This window comes from Anser cygnoides, chromosome 9 (assembly GCF_040182565.1).
Source record: "Anser cygnoides isolate HZ-2024a breed goose chromosome 9, Taihu_goose_T2T_genome, whole genome shotgun sequence".
NCBI lineage: Eukaryota > Metazoa > Chordata > Aves > Anseriformes > Anatidae > Anser > Anser cygnoides.
In genome coordinates, this window is record NC_089881.1 from 6,030,766 (window position 1) to 6,046,089 (window position 15,324).

Genomic DNA, 15,324 nt, shown 5'->3' on the forward strand with positions numbered 1-15,324 from the left:
GCAAAGAATATGCATTTAATCTGAGATTAACCAGGTTTGTACTAATTCACCCGCAATAATGGTCAAGTTAGGCAGAAGTCATTAGAAGACAAAAGTCCCATTCTTTGCCTATCTCATCCACGTTCAACAACAGACCCCTCTTAGATGAGAGGAGAGCACAGTGGAGATGACCTTCCTTCTGGTTCCAGTCGTAAACTGTACATACAAGTAAACACGGTGTTTTGTTCCCATCTTGCCCATATCTTTCTGTAACTTCCAGCTGTAAATTTATGTGATGTTTATGTACCAGAGTCTTATAAATGTGTAAATATATATCACGAATATAGAAATGTCTTTGTAGAAATGTCATTAAAGCAAAAAGAGTTTTTCCAACTTTATTTCCTTCAGTGATGCCATGTTCAGGGCTGGATGCTTTACTATAAAACATTCCCTACCAGTCATTTAATTACATCTTTTGAAAATTCTTTTTTGAGTACACACAGGTGCTTCATGTGTATAAGATTATAGCATGATTTAAAAAAAAAAAAAAAAAAGAGGCAGGGTAGAAAAACTCAATCTGTCTGACGAGCCTGTGTTTTTGAGAAGTGTTAACAGATTAACATAGCCAGATTTCATATTCCTTACCATATTTAAAAAATGTGTTGTTTTTATTAGGTTTTGACATACTGATTTTTTTTTCAGTAATGTTCTTATAAGGGTCATGTGGTTTCATATACTAAAAGTCCTACAGTACATTCCAAGATCTAGAAGTACATGCAAGATATTCTTATCTTTATTCTGAAAAACCAAGAGTTCTGGAAAGGGAATAAGGATGAGTGAGATGGGAGACTTTTCTGCTCTAACCTGAAGTAATTCTGTTAAGATTTCCCCAGTGTCCTTGTAAATAAGCAAACCGTTAGCATGGTTACACTTGTGCTAACAGTCAGTAACCTGAAACACAATGGAAGGCAACGTGTGCAAAGAGTAACAGCATGTTTCTGTAATGTGTATACAGCATGTTGATCTACTGAAGGTCAATCCCAGAATAATTTTGTACGTATTAGTCTTTCTTTTGTATTATTGAAATATAGCCAGTATTTGAGCACAGAAGACAAAGACTTCACAAAGCCCTGAAAAGGATTAAATTAAGGTTAAGAAAAGTATAATTACTTTCTGTTCTGGCACAGATGTTTGTTTACCATAAAAATGGAACTTGCATGATTAATGTGTCTAATATTCCATTCTTTAATTAGAGAGGGGTTCCTGTATCATCTCACTGTCATTAGTACAGGGTAGACAAGTCTAGAACAGATGGATACGTGCCCTTGAATAACATGGTTCTACATGAGTAGTAGCAAGCTTAGCAGGACTGGGCATTTAAGAAGGTGTTTATGTATATCTAATTTTTGTTCAGCACACAGTAAAATCATTTTGGTATCTTGATCTCACCTGTAAATGCTTCCTGACATAGGATGCTTCTCAAGTGTTTGAATAGTTTTGGAAGGGGTGGTATTATTGTATAGCAATATATAGACTGCTCGTGGGTATGGCCTTCACCTGAGAAGTGAGTTCTGTTCAGCATCATAAACCAATTGAATTCCTTGTTGTTCACCCTAGATAAGAAGAACTAGATGAAACCATTCATGCCAAGTCTCTGTTGGCAGAGTTGATCCTAGTTGCCATGATTGAGTGTCATTCATTTGTTGTGCAGAATTTCCTCATGTATCAATCATTCTTAAGAAATACAGTTTATATCATGGTTGAATGAATTTTTCCAAGTGAAATATAACATTTTGTGGTTGAGCAGAGAGGGTCAACATACAAACAGCGCAAAAGGTTGCATTCATCTAAGTTCTTGTTTGAATGATAAAACCAATGAGAAATACTGAAACTCTCACTGACAACCAGCGTTTACAATAAACAAGCAATTCCAATGATGCCAGAGTGGTAAAAGAGCCAAAACCTCTGAAAAGATAAGCAATATGATTTCAATATTTACAAGTAAATTTTGAATGCTCACATATTCATTTATTGCAGAATAGACCAAATTTCAGTTTAGACTTGGAAAAGATCTTTTGAGAAACAGTCTTTTACATAACTGATTAGAACGTTGCTCTCACTTAAAGATATTTCAACATCATAGTTATATTTGGTTTGCTGCTTCGAAGCCTGGGTGCTCTATGCTAAATCTGGCACTATGTTACAGAGAATTATTTTTTTCCAAAGTGTGGTTTGGATTTGCCTTCTGATGAAGACATAATGAATATGTGGGGAATTTTATGGTGTTTTTTTTTTGTTTGTATTTTTTATTATTATTTTTTTATGTACACATTTTTGTACCATTTTTGTACCATTTAAATAAATCTTTTAATTTAAATAATTACATTAAGAAATAAGTCCAAGATTATGGTATAGAATCAAAACAAAATAGCAATGAAAAACACTGAACCTTTTGCCTAAGTCTGGCTAGGATACTCTTTCTGGAAAATATAAAAAATCATATGCAAAAAAAAAAAAAAAAAAGATTCCTAAATGCTGAACCATCTTCAGTTGGCCAAAGTTCTCTCTAAAGACAGCGGGGAAAGAGTGATATCTCCATGGAGCTGTTCATTCCACTGAAGATGAGTATCTCATTCTACTGATTACAGAGACAGCCTAAGAGGTGCAGATGACTTATACACATTTTTACTTCAGGCTTTGTTTTAGTTGCCTAACTAAAACATCTAAGCCAATTGAGATGTTGTAGGGTACCCCATCTGCCCTACTGCTGCTGATACAGATGCCTGTAGGTTTTCTGTAGGCCCTGCATTGTATCTGCCAACTCCTTGCAGATGTCCATGATACCCTAACATATCTCAAATGTTATTGGATACCTGTGTTTAGGGAAAAGGCTCAAACACTCGTTATCTAAAGTTAGTTGAGGTAAACTTTGCTTTGGAGATGATGTTTAGAAAATTTCATCTTGGAAATCTGAGGTTTACATAAACAATTGGGGTTCGTTTTTGTAAATCCTTAACCTATAACTCTACATAGGCTGAATTGCTAATTCTGCCATTGCTCCACACATGGACAGACTGTATCTGTCTGTCATAGTGTTGGCCTCTCCCATGTGCACTGTAGACAACATAACTACCTACCTCTTTCTCTCTCTCTTCTTATGTTGCTTATTTGTATACTAATCTCTTTGGAGTGCAGATTACCTTTTACTATAACTTTGCACGTTACATACTAGATAAGGATCCTACTCTTGCTTAAAATAATGGTGTAATATTATTATACCTATTAATATGAAACTTAAAAAATATATTTACTAACTTGTCCAGAGTATAGGCAGCTTTTATTCTACATCCTCATTATGTTTCCATTAGGCTGATGAATGTAAATATTTTGTTTCTCAAATTTTTAATCTTCTGCCCCAGTTAGTTCTACAGAAATATTCTGCTGGTAGTTTTGGCAAGACTAGTTCTAATTATCCTGGCTCAATCACAGGAAAATATTCACAAGAATATTATATTTATATAATGTCAATCCTACTATAGTATGGATAGGAAGAAAATCATGTTCCTATTGTCATGGACATCATTAATAAGAGTCTGCTCCGCAACTTGCCTAGAAATTTTTGTTAAGAATATGAACAAATATAAAAGACTGATGCATACCAACCTATTAAATTTAAATTTAAGCAAAACCAAGAACTTGTGCCGTGGGAAAATACCAACTTTTTAGCATGTATATTTAAGCTAGGACATATACTTAAAATCTGAAAATATCCCATGGAACACACAAACCCTAATCCCCCCCCCTCAAACAAACAAACAAAACCTACAACACTCCAATCTTCTAACAGGTGATTTTTTTTTTAACCCTCCTTCCCCCTTTTCACTTTTATCATGAAAAGACACTTGACATAATAAAGGAATTAAACTAGCTATAGTATAAAAAACAAAACCCATAGCCTACACCTTCTGCAATCCATTACTGCACCCTTACAACCAGAGCTATCAGGAACAGTACACTAGAAACTGTATGGAAAGTCATAAGAAAATTACAAAATTGAAATTTATTTCCCAGAACCTGCAGTCTTCATCTTTCCCTAGCTTTCAAACTCTTCTTTGCCTTATGCTTCAACCTCACAAATACTCAAATTGGAAGCAAACTGCTGTGGGCCAAGAAATAATGGAATGTAATTCTTTTAGAGTACAAAGTGATTCTTACCAACATGTGTAGAAGTGTAACAATATCTGTGCACTATAGCAAGGCATGTATTCTTCATATGGTCATCCCAAAGCAAAATAAAGGTTACCTAATCCACTAGATTTACCAGTGACAGCAAAATTATAGTTGCTGTGCATGAAAATGAGTTCAGACAGATAATCAGCAAGTGATGCAAACGATTGTGAATGAGAGAATATTTTTCATGAAGTACTTTATCTCCAAATTCTCAGTCCTGGTCCTCATGGTAAACTTACAAAGTATCTTCAGAAGAAAATCTAGGAAAAAAAAGTCTATCATTTTACTGAATACAGAAGGAATAGTTCCATGGATTAAGCAAAGATACTGATTTTTTGGAACATTTTAATATTCTCCATTTTCATTTTAACCATTTGCTCACGGTTCTTGGCTGACTTTTTTTCTCCACACTGCTGTAAAGACTAAGGTCTTGGTATATAAGATAGTAATCTGAAACAAGGGGAAAAGATGATCAAATTGCTTAATTCCTTATCTTCCTTATGTTAAACTTGGAACAATTGTTTTTAACCTCTGTTTAGGTGGAGGTTAGCTGCTTCTTTTCAGATTTGAATAGGTATTTACCGGATATCTTTCCTCTATTGACTTAATGAAAGATACTCTCCATCCTGCTTCTCTTACGTCCTTGCATCATGGTTACAACAACAATCTTATAGTAATAGATAGAGGAAGTTCTGAAGTGAAGTCCCTATCTAATCACCTGAAGAATACCAATAAACTTTTGCTTTCTTTACTTAAGGCAAATCATGAAGACATATTGATAATGTTCCTGTGCACAGCACATGCTCTAAAAGTCCTAAAGCCCTTGGGATGCAATGATAGTTTAATTTTCCCTATCATTTTAGCAAAAGGTATTAAAAATAATAATAAACTTAATTTCTGATCTTGTTTAGCAAAGGACAGGCTAGAGGGATCTCAAAAGAGATCCTAAATAGTCTTGTGACGAGGCGCAGAGTGAAAATAGAATGTAGAGCTTGCATTCAGTTTTTTGTCTGCAAACTGAAATGGTGCATGATTTTTTTTCACAGATCATATTCAAAATCCCTGACAAGAAGAAAGGCTTTCCATTGAGTTTACAGCCTCTGAACCACTGTTTCAAAGTGAGAAAAGAGAAAAATTGAAATGAACTAGGTTGTCTTAAAGTTACTGAGAACCATAACCATGGATGCATGCTGAGGTGCAATTTCAAGAGTACTGAGGCACCCATCTTCATTTTTATGCATCTTCTGCTTTGTTTAAAAAAACAAAACAAAACGAAGCAAACAAACAAACAGGGGACTTGTAGCCTGTCATTGGGTTTCCATACTACTTGAATACCCAAGGATCTTTGGAATGGGATCTAATCTAAAACACTCAGGTGGTTCTGGAAATGTTTGCTTCTTGTTCCTTTCAGTGGAGTGGGGGTAAAGCCTGGTAAGGCAACACAAATGGCTCCAGGTCACACAGCATTCTGTCAGCACCCACCTCTTGCTGCCCACCTAGGGCAGTGCTTCAGAGCTGCTTGGGTCCTTAGCAATAATTCTACCTGTTGAGCTCAACACCATGTCCTGACTTTTCAGTATAGACCCCTGCATTCTTATCATTCTTGCTTTATGAAATCTAATTAGATGTATAGCACAAGCCTCATTGACTATTGTAACACAAGCCTGATATTTAAGTAATGAACTGATAATTATTTCTAATGTGCAGCAAAATGTTTACAGGAAATTTGGATTGTTTTCTTTATCATTACTAAATGCCATTGAAGAAATTTAGCAGGCACTAATTTTAATTAAAAGGATTTTACTTGGGACTAATAAGGCACATGAATAATAATACTTTTTTGTCATTAATAAAATGCAGAAACTTTTGCTCCTGATCTTTAAACAGTCATTTGCCTTTCAGAAATGTGCTTTTAAGGTGCAATTTGGTACCACCCATTAATTTGATTAATGACTTAGCAGATTCCGTTTTATTTAATTTCTCCATTGTTGCACACAAGAGTCAGCTCTCTTATTCAGAAATATCAGAAAATTTTTTTAAAAAGAACTAATTTCAGACAAATGCTTCCACAAGATCATTTCATAGACTTGTGCATTCCCTTTTCCAATGACTTAACAATTGCATTAACTTTTTGCTGGCTCCATTGCATTGCTGGACAGGCTGATAGTGTTGATGAACAGCAGTGATGATGTGCAGCTAATTCATAGTCCAGCAAAGCATTTAAGTGTATGAATACCGCAAACATATCTGTACTTCAGTAAAATCAATTCAGCTGCTTACAGGTTCACTTTTATGTATGCTTTGTTGGACCAAGGGCACAATTACTACTCTGCTGGTGTGAAACTTACTAACTATATTGAGAGGAACCATCTCTGTGACTGAAACTAACAGTTTGGGAATTTGTTAACTGTAAGTTGACTAGAGTAATTCTTAGCTGACTCTAGAGAAGACTTCACACTTAACTCACCTGTGTGGCCTTTCAAGTGATGCATGTTTTTGGTAGCAAAGGTGGGAAATCTATGAAGAAGACAGACCTGTAAATGGGTAGGAAATTACTTATTAAACATTATTAAAATTTGGGTTAAATTCCAATAGTCTGGTTGAGATTCATTTTATGTATTTTTAAGTTGCCTTGAATTTTTAGTACTGAGTATGCTCTGAACATGCTCTTTCATGTTTTTCTTTTCATATGCTTCTGTTTCTCCCTGAACTGACTTGTAACTTAAATAAGCCTCTTGGATTTCACACAAGTATGTAGTAATACAAAGCATGGAAGTCAAGCAGCTTGAAAATAAATGGGAAAATAGAAATGATTTTCCCCATATTAGAGTTGAACACTGTGAAGATTCCTCAGTTTTGCTCCTTTAGTGAACAAGAAGGACAGCACTAGAATCTCTACTGAATGATATATTAAATACTGGATTTCAGTCAGAGGGGATGGGAGAGAGTTTACAGAGAAGTACCTGTGTGTTCTTCAGCATACAAACTGTAATGAGATTCATTTTCTTCACTGTCATATATCTTTATATATGTATTTTTAACTAGACAATTACACTCTCTGATTGACTCTACCTGTACTTGAGAAACAGTCACAATGACTATAAAACCAAAGGATCACTATATCATTCCCTATTACATTTCTGAAGTAATCTATGGCTTTTTTTTTTTTTGGGGGGGGGGGGGGGGGGGTCTTACATGGTTGAGTCAGCATTACAAATAATATGACCTGGCAAACCTCAGAAAAAGGTATGAGCTTTTGTAGGAAACAGGTAGCATAACCACCCAGCCTCTGGATATCATGTCTTTTTTCTCCTCTGTTGATGTTTGTTTCTCAATGCCCACATGGGTTAGAATAACATCATCAGCATAGGTCACCTTTTGTATCTGGGCAAGTGGAGGAAGATACTTGCTTCATGCTACAGTAGTTACAGAGACATTGACAAAATTCAGAGTCTGGGTGCCATTGAAACCTGTGGCTCCTGTCTTCCGCATGCATGGTCAGACTGAAGTCTCTGGGACCTGAATGCAGTAGCAAATTAAGGTTTTGCTCCATAGAACCCCAAATGATGTGACACTATCAAAAAATTGTTATTTACAGAGAGGGGAAAATGAAGAAGTAAAAAGGCCTCTTAAGAACTGAAGTCAACTTCTCTTCCTTTAACTACATGTATCGTCTTTTATAATAAAGTTTCCAGGTTTACAGATTTTTTTTTTTCCATAGAAAAGCCTGCAAATTTCTTTTAACAGAAAAATGACCTCCCTTAGAGTTTACGTGATTGAAAACACTTTAAAATAAACTATATTTCACTCCACCATAGCTCATTATATTTCCGTTTTATTTAATTTAGAGCAGTGTGGTTTGTAATCAATGAAGTTCCTTTGCTGGAGAGAAGGTTTAAGCTTCAGAACAAATACACAGCATTTTTTCATTTCCTTAGTCTTGTGCTGTAGGTGGTCAGTTCCAATTGCTGCATTTGGCACTGGAAGTTTGTTTAGTTTAAAGCCAAGTAAAACAGACAGAGAATAGCTAAATTGAAAAATTGAATTTAATATGGTAAGCATTATGCTGGAGTTTATATAATATCAGTGTTCCCTAGAGTTATATATTATTGTTATATTGTTCTTTGACACAGATTGATATGAACCAGAAGTGATTAAAGGACAGGTAGAAACATTAGGTTTGCTCTTGGGGAAAAAAATCCTGAAATATGGTGCAAAATTAATCTGGATGAGGAAAATGCTACCGCAGAGCTATGCTGATAGAGTGACAGTGGCTACATGTGGTTTGATAGTATCATGGTTGATAGAGTCATAATTCACAATTTGAGATGACATCAGGATTAAATGGTTTCTAGCTATTGGTTTATTACTGACACAGATACTACTTAACTTCCTTTACAGGAAAAAGAGAGAAGTAATTAGGTAAGGACAACAGTTTTTACTACTATTACATTATGTCAGAAGTTTGGGGGTGCACAGTGACATGTCCACATTCATTGACACCTAGCTCAATACACATCTCAGTGATGATATCCCAGACAACTGAGCAATAAGGGCAAACAGAGCAGTGCAATAGTTAGCTGCTGTTATGGCACAGAATCCTTCTAGAAAAAAAACTGTTGCTTTTTTTTGTTTGTTTTTTTTCCCCAGTAGTGCACTGGCTACTATTTGATGAACATTGATAAAATTACTGTTGTGAGGGTGTCTGTGGCACTATATAAATTCTGCACAACATCGCACATTTTGTCCTATGCTGGGAGAAATGCAAAAAGTCTTTGTTAGACCAAGCCCTGGGGCATATTTTAATGCCTTCGGATAGCCAAGACCTCTCATGTAGAAAACTACACTGATCTGTTGACTGCAGTGTAACCATGATGCTTCCAGGAGCTGAGAACCCAGCTCAGAGCTTCCATCTTTTATGACTATCATAACAAAAAACAGTCTTTTAAAAGACAAGCAGTTTGCTTAATGTACTTTATCTGGTTAGCTCTCACTGACCAATTCTTCTCAAAACCTGGGAATTTTGGAGTTAGTTATTTCACTGCTACTTACATGTAGTGACCCTGTATTTGAAGCATTGTGTATAAATAGAGAATTATCCTGCTTTCAAAAACAAACAACCAGACAAGCAAACAAACAGAAATTATCTCAGCTTACTGCAAAGATCACATCCTCAACAAGAATTTTCTCCCTTTATATTTAGGCAGCTGTAAGCCCAATATGAGCTTAGAGAGGAAAAAGAAAGTTGAACCTGGCCTTTTTTTTAGGGAGGGCCTTGGGTGGTTCATTTCCCGGAGTTTGGATGTCTGTCCACAGATATCTAACTGTTCAGAAAGCTCATAAACTTTCTGAAAAAGTGCAAGATGAAAATAAGTAAATTTGTCCAAATTTAGAATCACTAACAAGTGTTACTCCAAATTTACACCAGCAGAACTGTATACATTATTCCATATTTATAGTAACATATTATCAGATACTATTTTTCTTTAAAATCAAGGGTCTATGTCTGCTTACTTTGAATTCAAAGACAAAAATTCTAATCATGTTAAATGAGAGGAAGATTAGGCCTAAGTTTGCCTTTTTTTTTCCTGAATCATTATTAAAGTGTTAAATGTTATAAAGCTTTTATTTTTCTTGACATCTAAGCAGAATAAGTAGATGAGCAAATGATTTTTCCAGTCAGCCTAGAAAAATGCTTGTCTTTTTAATATCAAAAAATGACAGCTTTGTAGTTCTATTCTCATTTTATCCATCACTTTTAATTGCAGAATAGAGAGCTACCTTCTCAAATGCTTGTAACTTCTGAGGTCATTTGTTCCAAGAAAGACACTACGCAATGCTGTTTAATTCTAAAACTGCCTATATTGAATTTTTGCCTTTTGGAAGCTGTTATTTATTTTTCCTCTTATTCAGTCTGTGACCGATAGCTTTCATAATGGCCATAGTGACAACAAGAACAGAGATAAGGAAAATTATGGTATTAGGTCAGACATGAAAAAATGTGAAAATTCAGCAGTCTTTTATTTTGCAGACCTCCCTGTGATGAACAAGAAGTGTTATCTTCTTTCTGCAAAATTCTAACAACGATGCTTGTGCTTGATTCTGGGCAAAATATCACAGAATCACAGAATCGTCTAGGTTGGAAGAGACCTCCAAGATCACCTAGTCCAACCTCTGACCTAACACTAACTAGTCCTCTACTAAATCATATCACTAAGCTCAACATCTAAACGTCTCTTAAAGACCTCCAGGAATGGTGACTCAACCACTTCCCTGGGCAGCCCATTCCAATGCCTAACAACCCTTTCAGTAAAGAAGTTCTTCCTAATATCCAACCTAAACCTCCCCTGGCACAACTTTAGCCCATTCCCCCTCGTCCTGTCACCAGGCACGTGGGAGAATAGACCAACCCCTACCTCACTACAGCAGTCATCCTCGCTATCATCCTGAGGAGATACTTGTATCTCCAGCAATCAGCAAACCCTTGAAAAATAGACAGAAACAGCAGCTAGCACATGCAGGGCAGCATTTAAAAGTCTCCTTTCTCATCCACCCAGAATCAAATGACTTTGGAATTTAAGCTTGAAAAATGAGAAGCTGCAAAGTTTAAGAAAAAGTCACTACAAGCACAGTTCAGTGGAAGAAATACTGAAAAGTACAGAAAGATATTCACAGTTCAGATTCATTTTTCTGAATCAAAGTCACATTGGCTGATGAACTGGTCACATAAGAGTATTCATTACAGATATTCTATTGATATGTAATGCAGGGGGCAAAGGCGGGGATGTTTGGAGAGGAAGAGATGATCAAATTTGCGGATGTGACACTACAGGTTTGGTTCTGCTATTTTGGATGTGTGCCTCTGCAAAAGGAGAGACCCTCTTACTGATGACAGGAATTAGTGCAGTAAGTGTTTGCCCCAGGCAACCCGGGGATTATTTCCATTGTGCAAACAGAACAGGCCAAACAATGGTTAAATAGGGTACAGTCTACTGCAGAGGCTGCACAGACTTACTTTCAGCTCTCTCACTGTCACAAGTCATGGAGAATCCATGACAAGAGAAGCAGCAATTAAACGCAGCCCTAGAGCTACAGTACCTTGTCCCAGGACAAACAGATGCTCTAAGTTCAGTACGTTCTTGTGACAAAGTCCTTTACTACTATTTACTCCCATTGCATTCTCATTTGTGGTACATATTTATAGTGCTCTTACATTAATTTTCTGCTTTTTGTGGTTTTAATGGCAAGAAACATTGATGATTTGAAACATAATTGCATTGATTGTCTCTATTGTCAATATTCTCCATACTGATTTGAAATTCTTCAGCCAATATGCTATCACAGATTGGTGACGTTCTTTTGTTTATGTTTAATACAAATATTTTGAATTAGGACTATCTGCATCAGCTTGTCCCAGTATTTTCATGTTGATTTAATGTTGTTGAGTACAACTTTGCCTGTGTGGACAAGGAATCTGTACCAAAGGCTGAGGTTGGAATTAGTGGCTGTTCTGTGAGCAAACCTCCTGTGCAAGCCATTGCTCATATATGAGGACACAGATAACTGAGGCATGGGCAAGCTTTCTTTCTGTGAATTTCCCACTTAGCCTTATTCCAGCAGACTGCAGAGTAAATCATATGTTTTATGTAGGCTCTAGGGCATTGGTTCTGCTCTGTTCTTGGGAGGAAATCCACACAAGCTTTGCTATTCCAGTGTTACCATATTCCTCCCCTCTCTTTGTATACTTTCTATCTGACGCCAAATCTAAGTACACAGAAAATAAAACAGACTTGCCTTCCCAATGAAGAAATGTGAAGAACTGAAAGCATAGTCATTTTGTAATTGAGAGCTTTGTTGAAAGGATTTTCCCAAAGCTTCTTCCTCCTTCAGCTCATCTCAATTAATTTGCAAATCTAGAGGTTCACTTTGAGCACAGTACTTAAAGAAAACTGAAACTCAGGAAGGGACTGTAGATGTCGGTCTGAATTTCACTGAGCTCTAATCTGAAATGACTTAGAGAAAATGGATCCTAACCAAGTGATCCTTTTCAATCACACATAATAATATGCTATATGGTGATCTCTTAAACCTCAAAACAATTTCATCAAAGGTTTTTCAGTATTTGGAAAAGTTAATTTTTTCACACCTTTAGTTGTACGTTTTCTTGCTTCTGTTTTTTGGCCATAGTGGCTTAATGGGAATGTCTACAATCATCATAGGAGTGCTCCAGTCTGGAAGCTGATAGACAAAGACCTATAATGAATATTATGAGACTGACTTCAGCACTTTAAGCAATTGATTTAAAAGCTTGGAAATCTCAAATAATTACCATTCCCAGGGGAACTGTGGCTGTCCTAGGATTTCTATGTTCTGTTTGGTGTGTTGATTTGTTCACTTCATATTCATACAAAAGCAAGTTAAAGCTAGGCTCACAGGCAGGCAGCCAGTATCTCAGTGGATATCAACATAAGCTATGAAGTTGGAGAACTAATTTGCTCACTATACAGTCTATGTGATTTCAGTGAATAAAAAATGTGAATTTATCAGCCCTAAAATACAAGTAGGTCTTTCCAGGATCCTCAATTTACTTCTGCAGTGTGCTTTTCCATTGCCAAAAGGAGATTCTAAAGTCTACTGCAGATTGAGGTCAAGAAAAGGGGATCTCCCAATTTCAGTATTTGGACCAAGCTGTAATGGATAACCATGGTAATATATTCAGAGGGACCAAAACAGCCATGGATAAAGTTACAGTATCACTAAAGCTGACTTCTTCCTTTACAGTATTTACTCTTTTATTTACTTATTTATTTTCATAGTAGCTTTTTCATATTGTACCTAGCATGGGAATCTTCAACAATTCTAGTAGAGGGAAACACATCTTCAGAATCTTACTGAAGTGCAAATTTTGGAGAGTTTTAAACTCATTTCCATATTTTGCCTAAATGTCCCTCCGTTTCTGTCATGGCTGCACTCTGGAATCCACTACACAGCCTACTGGTAGTATTGGTATACCCAGTATCTTTTATAGGGAAATTGGTATTAAATGTGACTCTTTATTCAATTCTTTTTTGAAAATAAACAATACTAAATACCATTTTGTAAATAACTCTTAAAAAAAATGTTAGGCTCACTCTAGACTTATAGCTTTGTAGTAGCGGAAAAGTGTATTACTTTGATATTGATGGAATTTTTTACTCATTTGAAAAACATGACAGAATTATCCAACATACATTTAGCAAGAGCAGATGATGTTATTATTGTAGTGATAAATTTTGCGTGCTTCCCTGCTGCTTTTACTGCTGTTTTGGTGTGTGGTGTTCAGTTCTCAAATGCAGCAGCTTGGGTATTTAACATTAGCCTCAGTATATGGAGTAATCTTAATTCTCAAAATCAAGAAAAAGTTGTCTTATTTTTCAGTTATGTGTTTATTTTAGAATTATTTAATTGTATGTAAGACCTACCATTGCTCTGCTCTATGATACTATCACTCTGTTACCATGTACTTTGGGTAATAATTGTGCTCTGTAGTATCAAGGCAAGACTTTTATCAGAACAGTTATTTTCATTATTTTACACCAAACATATTCTAAACAAGTCTTCCAAAGCTGTAGGGTAACAAAGAATGACATTTATTGTGAGCATTTTGTATCACAAGTTCCAGCAATCTGAGTATACCTGTTAATTGCTCCCTCCAGATATTTATTGATCAACTGCTGTTGTCTCATTGTTCTCCTGCCATTGACAATTACTTTCCTCAGCATAAACAACATATTTCTTTGTTTAGTATTTCTAAAAAAATAAAGATTTTTTCTAACTTAGTCAATGGATTTGTTATGATAATGTGTTTTAAATTCACTGTAAGCAATTTTGTTGATGTAAGTATTATGAGATACCCTATAAATGAAATTGTATTGTATTACAAACCTGTCCAGTAGATCAATAGATATTATGAAGGACCAAGCTAATTTATTTCTCCTTCTTCTTAAGTGAAAGTCTAAATAGTCTGAGACTGGAGCATATATTTGAACAATCTTTGAAGAGAAAATTTCTCTTTTGAATAAAATAGAAAAAAAAAATGATCAAGAAGAAGATAGCTAGAGGTTTAACAGATTATAAAGCTACAGAAAGTGCTACAGACCAAGGGTGGCAATTACAACTAAGAGCTAGGGTTAACTGGGAGCCTCTTATTTTTTGCATTTTTCTCTGGCTTCGAAAATCTTTTTGTGTCACTCTGGAATGAAAGCCAAGTGCACAAAAGCTTTTGCCAAACATGGGACTTTGGCAAAATGTTCATGTTTGGCTCAAGAAACTCCAGTTTTCCATCTTCTACTCTCATCAAGAAGTCTATTGTAGAGCTTAGAAACAATTCTGTCAAAACTTCATCAAAGTATTTGCTTCCAAAATGTTCCAGTTTTGGCATAATGTCAGTTGGAGCAGAAAATATTTAATTGAAAAAATTCTGACTAGTTCCATAAATGTCATTATATTCATTAGGTACATATGTAACAGTAGCTGAATTAGCTATGTGTTTACACACATCAAGTCATCTGAAATATTATGAAGTCAAACAGGGCCCAAGGGTTGGCTGAGTAAGTGTCATAAATTTTAGTAACCCTTGATCTTAACTTCACGCTCATTAGAATATGTCTGTGAACAAAACTAACTGAAACATCAGGAAATGGTCAGAACACAAATGAAAAGCATTAGCAAAAAAAAAAAGAACGCATTTAAATTAATTTAGAATAATGCATTAGGGTGACTGGCAAATTAAATTGATATCCAAGTCCTGACACACTTTTTTATTTGAAACTATTACAAAATTATTTATCAAATGAATTAATTTTCTGTTGATGGTAATATTAGCTTTTAAGGAACACATGAAGACCTAAAATAGTTTACTACAAGGCTTTAGGGATCATCATTCCAAACCCTCTAATGTTATTGTAACTGGGAACGTTTTCAATGAATATAATTATGTTGTATTCATGGTAAAATATATATAAATGAAATTAAAATGAGAGTTTTTTGAAGTTTTTGTACTTTATCTGATTAGTCTGCTGTCTCTCATGAAAGCAGTCAAGTCTTCTCAATCTTAGGTTGAGATGAAGAAATAGT

General features: G+C 35.5%; 1 protein-coding gene across 9 annotated transcripts in view; it reads right to left on the reverse strand.

Annotated features, from left to right (window-relative positions):
• The window catches only part of LOC106040346 (uncharacterized), a 596,086-nt gene that overhangs the window by 25,893 nt on the left and 554,869 nt on the right, over positions 1–15,324 (reverse strand). For 7 of the 9 annotated variants that reach the window (XM_067002026.1, XM_067002025.1, XM_067002023.1 and 4 more), the window contains 2 exons: positions 6,677–6,743; positions 1,429–1,592 (listed from right to left, as the gene is read on the reverse strand). The exons of 1 other annotated variant lie outside the window; for it this stretch is intronic. The gene's annotated coding sequence lies outside the window, so the exon portion shown is untranslated. The remainder of the gene's footprint in view (positions 1–1,428; positions 1,593–6,676; positions 6,744–15,324) is intronic. One more of the 9 variants, XM_067002020.1, reaches the window with a different exon arrangement.